Below are 7,072 nucleotides of genomic sequence, written 5' to 3'. Positions count from 1 at the left end.
ACGAGCGAAAACGCTCGCTCTCCGACCCCGAGCGGCGTTGCTTTCCCCCCCCCCCCTTCCTGGAGCCGGGGGCTGGCCGGGGAAGGTGGCTCCGTTCTTCCCCCGTGGCCAGTGCGGGGTCTGCGGCTGCCCGGAGAGGTTCCGGCTTCCCCGGGGCTGGCAGGGGGAGCCCCGAGAACTGCAGGCCCGCCCCCCCCTTCCTCCTCCTCCTTCCCCTCCTCCCCCACGTGTCCTCCCGGAGCCCAGCGGCCTGATCCCAGCACCCCCCGCCACCTCCCTCCTCCTCTCGCTTCGCCCGCTTCCCCGGCGGCGTGGAGAAGAGCAAAGTTGCGACAGCGGCCGGGGGGCTCTGCCCAGGTGAAGGGGGCGCCGTGGGGGGTGGGGGATGGCGCGGCCCTGTGGCGGGGGCGGAGGGAAGATAAAGAAACTTGCTTTCCGCGGCCCCCACCCCGCACGGGTTCGGATCTTGCGTGGACCGAGCCCTCGTGGCGAGACGCGGCAACGCCGCTGGGACCGAGGCCGGGACCGGGACCCAGACCCGGACCGCGCGCCTGGGCCGGCTCCGCGGGCGCAGGCAGCGGGCCAGGCCGGCACCCAGGCAAGGGCGGGGTGGGTGGCCGCACACCGGACCGAACCGGAGACTCCGGTGGCCTGAGCGCGGGCCGAACCCGGACCGGGCCGAGTTGGGTGGTGAAGTAGGACGTGGATTCGGGGGCGGGGCGCGGCGGGAGGGGGAAACCAGGCCCCGCCGGACTGGCCTGGGCGTGGGGGCGGGGGGCGAGTTCGGGGCACTTGCTGGGCTCGGGACCGAGCGGTAGGGCGGGGCGGCGCTAGGGGCTGGGCCGGACCCGCGGGGAGAGGGCGAAGGGGGGAGCCGGGGGTGGAGTAGGGGCGTGGAGTTGCGAGCGGGGTCTGGCCTCGGCCGGGGGCGAAGGTAGATCGGCGGGGCCGCCAGCGGAGGGAGGGAGGCCCGCGGCAGCGCGGCGGCAGCGAAGGCCAGCTTCCGCGGAGTTTGTGCCCGGGCTTCCCGGGCTCCGGCCGCCTCACGCGCACAAATGGGGCTAGGGGACTGACTGGTAAGCAACTGCGAGTGTTAGACGGTGTTCGGCGGCGATTCCGGGAAAAGCAAGGAAAGACACCGTCTGCAATTATGCCGCACCCCCCACCCACCTCTTAGCATCTGGATTTTGCTCTCAGGGGGCCGCGGACCCTCCCCGACACAACCCTTTCGCTCTCCTGCACTCCCACCGCCTGCCCCCTTCCTAGGCCATCTGACTCTCCTAGGGGTTTGTGTTTAGGGGTGGACGACGGCCTGGGGGTGGGGGTGGCGATATACTTTCCCTCCCGCGGCAGCAGCCTAGTTCGTATCTTATTCCTACATGTAGCGTCGCTTTGAGTCTTGTGGACATTGGGGTTTAGATAACCTACCCCCATCCCCACCCCCACCAAGCGATTTGATGGCTTTTAAGGAAAGGGAGGAATCCCTGGATTTCCACGCCTAGAACGAGGTTTGAGGATTGAAATTCACCCCCAGCTCACTTCCACTATCAACCCCTCTTTCCTTGTAAGCCATTTCCACGGGGACCCGAACTTCGGGGGGCGGTATTAATTTGCTTCTCTATCTCTACACAGGGTCGTCGTGGCCAAGGACGGCTAGTCTCGGAGGGAAAGTAGCCACCAGTCCAACTCGGGTCGCCCCCACTATTACTTCGGTGAGGGGGGCAACGCTAAGGAGATACTGGTGGGTAGGGAACCAGTATAAAGGAGGGGTCTGGGTGGTCACCCCCGAGGGACTCCGTTTCTTGTAAGGTAGGGAGAAGCGAGCCCAGGCTTCAGGGGAGGGGTTCTGGGGAGGGACATAGGGATTGGTGACGACGGGGGGGGGGGGGGGGAAAGGGGGGGGGCCCCCCCCTGTAGGCCGGGGGGGCGGGGCTTCCCTCAGGCCCCTGGGAGAAGGGGACTTAATGTGTCTGTTCTGTGCTGCCGGGCAGGGGAGATCTGGGGTCTCTGGATTTGCACACTGGATCGGGCACCAGTGGCCTGAGAAAGTCAAGTCGGGGCATATGGTGGAGAGCCTTGGGGGAAAGAGACAGAAACCCCTGGCCTTGGCGCCCTGATCTTTTCTCTTCCTCAACCTTCCCGTTCGAGGGGCATGGAGGGCTGGGGGCGTGGGGCTCTTGCAGCCCCTAGGATTGAGTGCCTCCGCCTCTCCTGGGAGTCTAGCTTTTTGCCCGGCTTGCTGCAGCCACTGCTGCTGCCTCCCTCTCCGGAATCCGCTTGGTCCTCGCAGCGATCCCCTCCTCCTCCCCTCCCCTCCCAGTGTCACCGGGGCTGCTTGGCTCTGCCCCCTTCGCCGCCGCTTGCTCCCTGCTTTCGTCCCTCCCTCTCTTGCTCGCTCCCTCCCTTCGCCTCCACCTCCCCATTCCTCCCCCCCAGCAGGTGGCATTCTGGGAGTTGTAGTCCCGTGGAGCGGCGGCTGGCGCCGCCCGCGAACCCCGCCGGACTCCACTTCCCGTCGAGCCCTGCGACCGGCACCCACTCCACCAGGCTTCGCTCGCACACACAGACACACACACACACACACCGCTCTCCCCCTCACTCTTTCGCTTGCCGCGGCTGCTGCCAGTGTGTGGCTCTGTCTCTCCTCCGCTTTGCCGAGCCCTCCCTTCTTCCTCTCAGTTCCTAGAGTCCGACCGCCGCCGCCGCCGAGAGAGAGGAGAAGGAGGTCGGTGGCGATAAGGGGCGGAGGGGGGGCATCAGATCGGGGCAGTATTAGGCGGGTGGCGGTTCAGAGTGGGTAAGAGGGAGCCCGGGTGGCGGCCTGAGCCTCCCCGCGGAGCCGACCCGGGAACAGGTGCGTCTTTTTTTTCTCTCCCCCAACCCCTCCACCCCTTTTGACTCCCCGGCTTTCTCGTATCCCCCCACCCGCTTCTTTCTATCTTAAGCCTTTTCCCAACCCTGTCCGTTCTTCGCCCCGCGGCCGCTGTGTTTGCCCCCCGGGGGCGCCGTCCTCTTCGTGTCCCCGGACGTAGCGCTCCCTGGAGCTCGCTCTGTCCTCGCCCCTCCCTTCGGGACAGCTCCCCTCCACTTCCCACCTTCGTACCCCATCCCTGCCCTATCCTACCCCCTCCTCACCCCCTTCTCCCTTAGCCAGGTGAGACTTGTTCTCCACGATTTGAGTCTTCTTCCTGGCTGGGCGGGGGTCTCCATGGAAACGGGGGTCTGGTTGATCCTGGGGGGGGGGGGACCCCGGGGATTCCCCCCCCCCCGCGGAAGGGGGGGGGGGGGGTAGGGACTTGTTACCACCCCACCCCCAACCCCCCCCCCCCCCCATGCAAGGATCCAGTGATCCGAAGGGAGGCTGGCCAGGAGGGCAGGGCGAGAAAGGGCTTGTTTTTTGGCGGGGGGGGGGGGGGGGGGGGGGGGGGGGGGGGGCGAGAAGGGGCTTGTTTTTTGGCGGGGGGGGGGGGTGGTGGTGGTGGTGGTGGCTGTCCGTGATGAAGTCTTGAAGAGACCTGGAGAAAATACCCTCCAACCTCAGAGGGGAGGTGCGACGGTTTCTCCTCAGGGCTGCTTTCTCCCCGGTGTTGGGGTGAGGGAACCGTAGGGTAAGGGGTACCCCTAGGTGGCGGCGGGGCCTGGGTTCGGGAGTGGGAGTGCTGTGATGGGGGCAGGGGCAATTATCCGAGTCCCTGGAAAAAAGGCGGGGGATGACTTAGGAGCGCCCTGGCTCCGCTGCCCTCGCTCTAGGGGCGGGGGCCGCCGGGCCGGGCGCGGCGGGGAGGGGGCTTAAATTGAAGGAGGATGAGATGGGGGCAATTCATACTAGCCCCAGCAAGCCAGGGGGAGATCCGGCGTGCAAGCTCTCCACCCGCTCCGCGCCAGGCCTGGAGGCAAGGGGTCTGAGAGCGAAGCCGAGAGGTGGAAGGAGGGAGGCTCCGGTTACGGGGCCGGGTTTCGGAATCAGGGGCAATCCCCCAGCCCTTGAAGGAGGGAGAGGGATGGCTGCGAACCCTAGGGCTCCCCCACCCCGGGTCCTAAGGGGCGTGAGGAACAGACAGCAGGCCCAGCGGAGCTGGATTCGAGCGGATCGCGGCTGGGGAGTGGGGGGGCTTAGTGGTGGGCTTCGGGGGGAGCAGTCCGGCGGCGGGGCGGGCGGGCGGGGCGTGGGGCTCCGGCGGGCGGCGGGGCGGGGCTGGGGCGGCGCTGCTGCCGCCGCCGCCGCTGCTGCTCCTGCTGGGGCCGCCGCAGCCGTTGCTGCCGCCGCCGCCGCCGCCGCTTCTGGGCGGGGAACGGAGGCCAAAGGGAGTCCCGTGCCGGGGCAGAGGGCGCAGGCGGTGCGTGGTGGGGAGGGGGCCGTCCTGGGGGCGGGGGCAGGCGGGGGGTGGAGCCCCCGACGGGGGGCGGTACGAGCCCGGACGACGACGACGAAGAGCCCCGGGGGCCGGGTGCATGGAGGACGAGGTGCTGGGAGAAGGAAGGGGGGGTGGGTCCCGCGACGGGCCTCGTGGGCTTGGCTCCTCGAGGTTCTGCTTCGGGACAGAGCCCTGCAGGGGTGCCCAGAGGCCCGGGAAGGGACAGGGAGGTGAATTGGACGGTGGAGGGGGCCCTTCTCGCCGGGGTCCCGCCGAAGGGAAGGCTGGGCCGAGGGACGTCCGGGGTAGGGCTGGGAGGAGCCGACCGCACCTCGGCTGGGGATTTCGTGTTATGGAGGGACGCGAGATTGTTGTAGGGAAAGATGTGGTCGAGGGGAAAGGCGAGAGGGAAGCACACTGCAAACCCGGGAGGCCAACAGCCCAGGCCAGTGGAGGTGCCCTTCTATTTCGCCCGCACCTTCCCCCTCCCCCAGTGCAAGCACTATGTTTTTGTTTTATTGTTTTGAAATTTTCAGTGTTGGCTGTAGGAAGCTGTCGATGTGGTGATACTTATTCATTCTTCATGTCTCCTAGAGTAGACAGTAAGGGCAGGCGCCGCTGTCTAGCCCAGGGTTTAGGGGCTCTTTACGTGAAAGTGGGAAGGGGGCCTGCTAACTTCGAGCGACAGCTGAATACTCTCAAGGCAGTTTGGAGGTCGTCCCCATAGCACAGAGGGGGAGTATAACTGCAAAAATCTTTGGTGAGACTTCTGTGGGTATAGTTGTAGGTTAGTGTTATTCTGGTTGGCCGCATGGCTTTTTCAATTTAGAAGGCTGTTGGAAGTGGATTAGGTTTATAATAAAGTCGCAAGGTTGGAAGGGACTTTAAAGGTCATCTTGTTCTCTGTTTACCTGACCTGTCCTTGAATGTTGGGATAGTGGAAGCTTTATTTTGGGGGAGAGGGAGCAGGGTTTAGGAGTACTTAAATTAGACGGCAATGTCACCATGTGGTACTGAAGAGGACAGCATGTAAGAAAGAAATTTGGAGGATTCCACTGGGGATTAGATGGAATAACCCAATCCCCCAAATCACCCAGAGCCTCCAAATAGAAGCAAAAGTTTGGGGGAGGAACCTGTAAAATTTTGATGGAGAGGCAAAGTTAGTAAGAAGGACTGGGGCAGCTAGGGGGAGCAGGGGACTTGGTGACTCAAGTTAAGAGAATCTGAAGGTTGATAGAGTTTAGGAGGGACATGGTCGTTTTGAGTAAGCCATGTGGCTATTGATAGGCAGACTCCTCTTTTGATAAGGCAACTGGGCAGCAGCCTTTGGGATAGTTGGGGAGGACAAGGGGCCCAGGCCATCAGGTGCAGAGCCTTACTCAAACTGACTTTAAGAGGGCTGACCCTGTTACCAGCTACACAGCAAGGGTAGGGTTCTTTTTGTTCTGGCTCTTGAGAGTCATTGATGTGACTCTCATGAAGGGGTTAAGGAGGACTGTTTCTTTAGAATAGGCCATAAGGAAAAGACAGCAAATTATTGGGATAGGGCAGGAGGAAAGCTAAGTCCCTGGCAAGTTCTTTTGTTGGAGTCTGGATTGGGCAGAGTGCAGGGGAGTTCCAGAGGAAATGGTGGCAGCACCAAGGGCGCTCAAAGATCTGGCTGTTTTGATTACCCAGAGCTGGTAGAGCATAGACTCCCAGTGGCCTAGACTTTTTTTTTTTGGTGGGGGAAGCAAAGGGGTTTCTTCCAGGGGTCTGTTTGCTTTATTCATGCTGTAGTTAACTACATATGAAAAAAGTGTTTGGTACAGGTGGCAGAGAATCTCACATGATGAGTCTGGATTATGGGTTTCAGAGAGGGGCTTCATTTAGGAGAACAGAATTATGGGAGAAAAGGACTTGAATACTAGAAAGAAGGAAGGCCAAAATAAAAGTCAGGAAGAGGGTCGTTTAGGCAGTGAATGGGGAAGAAAAGTGATCATCACTGGTTACACGTCAGGGCCCACTAAGGAAAAAGTGGAACCCTGAAATTTCCAGGCTAAGTTTTTCCGAAGTCAACTTTGAAGAACCTTTAAGGCTCTTTACACTTTCATGCTAGAATCATTATGGTTGGTGTGAGAGAGAGGACTATCTTGGGTAAAAACAGGGTTGTAGAGAAACGGGCATGTAGGAAGGAATATACATATATATACTTATAGGGAAATAGAGAATTTAGAGATAGTATATAGACTAAAAAATGCAGAATGTGAAAGAGGCGGAATAAGGAACCAAAGGGAGAAGGTGTTTACTCACATGTCATGTGGAGTAAGTGTCAGGGAAGGTAAAAAGTTACCTTTGATAGCTGTTGTCCTGGGAGGGCCCAAGCAGCAGAGGTTGCTGAGATCCAGGGCTTACAAGTCTAAGCATTAGTTAGAAAATTCAGACGAAAATAAGCATACTGGATGGGGGAAGCAATTCACTGATGTAAGTAGAATGGCCTTGAAAGAAGTTGAAAGTAGGAATACACCAGTTTTTCCAGTCTGCAAGTGGAAGGAATCCTAGATATAGGGAGGTGAATTATAGAAATTCCAGAGTGAAACAGGAGAAAAAAACAGTGGCCTTAGAGCCTTGGGCCAGAATTGGAGGGTGGGGTGGGCGCATGGAAGAGAGGCGCTAATCAGGGGTTGGGCATCTGGACTGGTTCATTGATTCTAGGCTGAGCTAAATTTGAGATGGAA

At 60.9% G+C, this 7,072-nt stretch overlaps 1 protein-coding gene across 7 annotated transcripts in view; it reads left to right on the top strand.

The window, feature by feature from the left end:
• The first annotated feature begins 246 nt into the window (after positions 1 to 246).
• The window catches only part of BCORL1 (BCL6 corepressor like 1), a 61,476-nt gene continuing 54,650 nt past the window's right edge, over positions 247 to 7,072 (top strand). For 3 of the 7 annotated variants that reach the window (XM_059386078.1, XM_059386077.1, XM_059386071.1), the window contains exons 1-2: positions 247 to 357; positions 1,633 to 1,712. The gene's annotated coding sequence lies outside the window, so the exon portion shown is untranslated. Of the gene's footprint in view, positions 358 to 912; positions 1,077 to 1,632; positions 1,742 to 2,563; positions 2,726 to 2,766; positions 2,855 to 7,072 lie in introns of those variants that run through there. The other 4 variants (XM_059386074.1, XM_059386072.1, XM_059386073.1 and 1 more) reach the window with 4 other exon arrangements.

Source organism: Mustela nigripes, chromosome X (assembly GCF_022355385.1).
Source record: "Mustela nigripes isolate SB6536 chromosome X, MUSNIG.SB6536, whole genome shotgun sequence".
Taxonomy (NCBI): domain Eukaryota; kingdom Metazoa; phylum Chordata; class Mammalia; order Carnivora; family Mustelidae; genus Mustela; species Mustela nigripes.
Note: the sequence above shows the minus strand (reverse complement) of the source record. Positions and strands in the feature narration are given on the sequence as shown.